This window comes from Schistocerca serialis, chromosome 2 (genome assembly GCF_023864345.2).
Source record: "Schistocerca serialis cubense isolate TAMUIC-IGC-003099 chromosome 2, iqSchSeri2.2, whole genome shotgun sequence".
Taxonomy (NCBI): domain Eukaryota; kingdom Metazoa; phylum Arthropoda; class Insecta; order Orthoptera; family Acrididae; genus Schistocerca; species Schistocerca serialis.
In genome coordinates this window covers 843,653,387-843,657,994 of record NC_064639.1, presented here as the reverse complement: position 1 = coordinate 843,657,994, position 4,608 = coordinate 843,653,387, and the positions used below count along the sequence as shown (strand labels likewise).

General features: G+C 44.2%; 1 pseudogene; it reads left to right on the top strand.

Moving 5' to 3' along the window:
• Positions 1 to 3,742: 3,742 nt before the first annotated feature.
• Positions 3,743 to 3,860, top strand: LOC126459658 (5S ribosomal RNA; annotated as a pseudogene).
• Positions 3,861 to 4,608: the final 748 nt, after the last annotated feature.

The following is a 4,608-nucleotide window of genomic DNA, read 5'->3' as shown; positions in this document are numbered from 1 at the left end:
AGCTGGCAGAGGCTGCAAGTAAGATGGGGCTGGACGTTTTAGCAGTTAGTGACATTCGGGTAAGGGGTGAGAAGGAAGAGGAAGTGGGAAAATACAAGGTCTACCTGTCAGGAGACAAAGCAGGAATAGCACAATGGGGTGTAGGGCTTTACATCAGGAAAGAAATGCAACCCAGCGTAGTTGCAATACGGTATGTACACGAACGACTAATGTGGATATATTTGACAGTGTCTAGCAAGAAAATTAGGATTGTGTCAGTATATTCGCATTGTGAAGGGACAGATCAAGTTAAGATGGATAGTTTTTATGAGGCACTCAGTGATGTAGTTGTTAGAGTAAAGGACAAGGACAGTGTTCTGCTCATGGGTGATTTTAATGCCAGGATTGGAAATCGAACAGAAGGGTATGAAAAGGTTATGGGTAAATTTGGAGAGGATATGGAGGCCAACAGGAACGGTAAACAACTCTTGGATTTCTGTGCCAGTATAGGCTTAGTAATCACAAACTCCTTTTTTAAACATAAGAACATTCACCGGTATACTTGGGAAGGCAGGGGAACAAGATCTGTCATTGACTATATAATAACAGATCAGGAATTCAAGAAGGCTGTGAGGGACACACGTGTATTCAGGGGATTCTTTGATGACACTGATCATTATTTAATCTGCAGTGAAATTGGGATTGTGAGGCCGAAAGTGCAGGAGGTCAGGTCCATATGTAGGAGGATAAGAGTGAAGAAACTTCAGGATAAGGAAATCAGGCACAAGTACATAACAGCGATCTCAGAAAGGCACCAGTTAGTTGAATGTAGTCAATTACAGTCATTGGAAAAGGAATGGACAAGGTACAGGGACACAGTACTAGAAGTGGCTAAAGAATGTCTTGGAACAGTAGTGTGTAAAAGTAGGATGAAGCAAACAGCTTGGTGGAATGACACAGTCAAGGCAGCCTGCAAAAGGAAAAAGAATGCGTATAAAAAATGGCTACATACTAGAACTCAGGTAGACAGAGAAAGTTATGTTGAAGAAAGAAACAAAGCCAAATAGATAATTGCAGCATCCAAGAAGAAATCTTGGGAAGACTTTGGAAACAGGTAGGAGACTATGGGTCAAGCTGCTGGAAAACCATTCTGGAGTGTAATTAGCAGTCTTCGAAAGGGAGGTAAGAAGGAAATGACGGTCAGGAAAACTGATGGTGAATCCTGTGGATGCCTTGGGCAGATGGAGGGAATATTTTGAAGAGTTACTCAATGTAGGTGAAAATACGTTCAATAATGTTTCAGATTTCGAGGTAGAATGGGATAGGAATGATGATGGGAGTAGGATCACATTTGAGGAAGAAGAGAAAATGGTCAATAGATTGCAGTGCAATAAAGCAGCGGGGGTGGATGAAATTAAGTCGTAACTCATCAAATACAGTGGAATGTCAGGTTTAAATGGCTGCACAGGATAACTGAAATGGCCTGCGAGTCGGGACAGGTTCCATCAGACTGGACAAAAGCAGTAATCACACCATTCTTTAAACATGGAAACACAAAAGATTGAAACAACTACAGAGGTATCGCTTTAATCAGCATTGTGGGTAAAATCTTCTCAGGTATTGCTGAAAGGAACGTGCGAGTATTAGTTGAGGACCAATTGGATGAAAATCAGTGTGGGTTTAGGCCTCTTAGAGGTTGTCAGAACCAGATCTTTAGCTTACGGCAAATAATGGAGAAGTGTTATGAGTGGAACAGGGAATTGTATCTATGCTTTATAGATCTAGAAAAGGCATATGACCGGGTTCCTAGGAGGAAGTTATTGTCTGTTCTACGAGATTATCGAACAGGAGACAAACTTTTGCAAGCAATTAAAGGTCTCTACATGGATAGTCAGGCAGGAGTTAGAGTTGACGGTAAATTGAGTTCATGGTTCATAGTAGTTTCTGGAGTAAGACAAGGCTGCAACCTCTCTCCACTGTTGTTCATATTATTTATGGATCATATGTTGAAAACAATAGACTGGCTGGGTGAGATTAAGATATGTGAACACAAAATAAGCAATCTTGCATATGCGGATGACTTAGTTGTGATGTCAGATTCGATTGAAAGTTTGCAAAGTAATATTTCAGAGCTAGATCAGAAATGTAAGGACTATGGTATGAAGATTAGCATCTCCAAAACGAAAGTAATGTCAGTGGGAAAGAAATATAAACGGATTGAGTGCCAAATAGGAGGAACAGGTGGACGGTTTCAAGTACTTAGGATGCATATTCTCACAAGATGGCAACACAGTGAAAGAACTAGAAGCGAGGTGTAGCAAAGCTAATGCAGTGAGCGCTCAGCTACGATCTATTCTCTTCTGCAAGAAGGAAGTCAGTACCACGACTAAGTTATCCGTGCACCGTTCAATCTTCCGACCAACTTTGTTGTATGGGAGCGAAAGCTGGGTGGATTCAGGTTACCTTATCAACAAGGTTGAGGTTACGGATATGAAAGTAGCTAGGATGATTGCAGGTACTAGTAGATGGGAACAATGGCAAGAGGGTATCCACAATGAGGAAATCAAAGAAAAACTGGGAATGAGCTCTATAGATGTAGCAGTCAGGGCGAACAGGCTTAGATGGTGGGGTCATGTTACACGCATGGGAGAAGCAAGGTTACCCAAGAGACTCATGGGTTCAGCAGTAGAGGGTAGGAGGAGTCGGGGCAGACCAAGGAGAAGGTACCTGGATTCGGTTAAGAATGATTTTGAAGTAATAGGTTTAACATCAGAGGGGGCACCAATGTTAGCACTGAATAGGAGATCATGGAGGAATTTTATAAGGGGGCTATGCTCCAGACTGAACGCTGAAAGGCATAATGAGTCTTAAATGATGATGATGATGATGAGTCATTATGCAGATCACTGTGAGAGGAGAACGTGGGAAGTGGTTGTCTTAAGTTACGCCCTTCCGTATGTAATACAGCAGTCAAAACGTTAATAGCACAATTGCGCATACAAGTTTTTTGTGAAGTATTATGATGTCTCTTACTGAAGCTCCCGGATTAAGGTCGTTACCTCATTTGCAGAGGAAACCGACGTTTTGATTTCCCCGCTGTTAAAACGAATCCGCACACAAACGTAGTTAGGCGCTCGAGTGAAGCTTCAACTTCCATCTCCTGTCAGCGCGAATTCGAGCTGTAAGCTCTCCTCATGACGTTCATTTGACAAGCGGCCTGCTTTGAAATCGGCCCACTGCTGAAAGGATATTTGGAATACTAAAAGTGTGGCCTGGCTGTAATTCCCCGCGCATCTGTCCCGTCCGGGGCGCGTATTTTTGGCCTGCAACGGCGTGCCGTCAATTAAAATAAAATGTACGGCTCCGCTGAAGCGCCGACTCGGCGCGGCTGGGCATTAATTAATCCCGGCTCTGGATTACAGCCGGCTCGGTCGCATTCTGTTAAAGCGCGCCCGTTCGCCTGACGCTCCAACGGCAGGCTCCATTAATCACTCTGCTCCCCTGTTTCGCGTTCGCGATCTTCAGCCTCAGTTTTCGAATATTCCGGTGTATTCCGTTCTGCCGTGTCTCCATCGAGATAGCCGGCTAGGAGTAACTTTCTGAGCAACGCTCCTTAATGTCACTTGTAACCCCACATTAGTCTTTGTACTGTTGAGGAACTACATCATGTAGACTCGTAAAATGGACTACGGCACTCCTATTTTTCCCGCTTCAGTGGAACCCGGTAATGACAATGTATAACCTTTATCGTACATTTTTATTTTCCAACAGCCTTGCCGCAGTGGCAACACCGGTTCCCGTCAGATCACCGAAGTTAAGCGCTGTCGGACTGGGCTAGCACTTGGATGGGTGAGCATCCGGTATGCTGAGCGCTGTTGGCAAGAGGGGTACACTCAGCCCTTGTGAGGCAAACTGAGGAGCTACTTGATTGAGAAGTAGCGGCTCCGGTCTCGGAAACTGACATACTGTTGGGATAGCGGTGTGCTAACCAGTTGACCCTCCATATCCGCATCTAGTGATGCCTTTGACCTGAGGATGACACGGCGGCCAGTCCGTACCTTTGGCCTGTGACGGAGGAGTTACATTTTTATTTATTTCTGTAAATCGTAAGAAGTTAGTTTTTGCTGCGTTTTATAGATCCAGCACAAATTAAAAATGGCTCTGAGCACTATGCGACCTACCTTCTGAGGTCACCAGTCGCCTAGAACTTAGAACTAATTAAACCTAACTAAGCTAAGGACATCACACACATCCATGCCCGAGGCAGGATTCGAACCTGCGACCGTAGCGGTCGCTCGGTTCCAGACTGTAGCGCCTAGAGCCGCACGGCCACTCCGGCCGGCCACAAATTAAAGACGAGATGTGGAGTTGGTCATCATACACTGCTGTAAAAAAAATTATTTCCCCAGAAAGACGACATCGATGTTGACCCGATGACGGCATATGCCACCTGGGGGATTGTGGACGTACTGACTTAGACAAACGTGTTACGAGACCAGTTCACATTGCAATACACTGAGCAGCGACATAGAGGCCGAACGTTGATTTAAGGGGTTTACTATCTTTTGGTTAAAAAAATCGATTTTTTTAAAATTGAATTTTTGGATCCATAAACGTGTTTAGAATCCA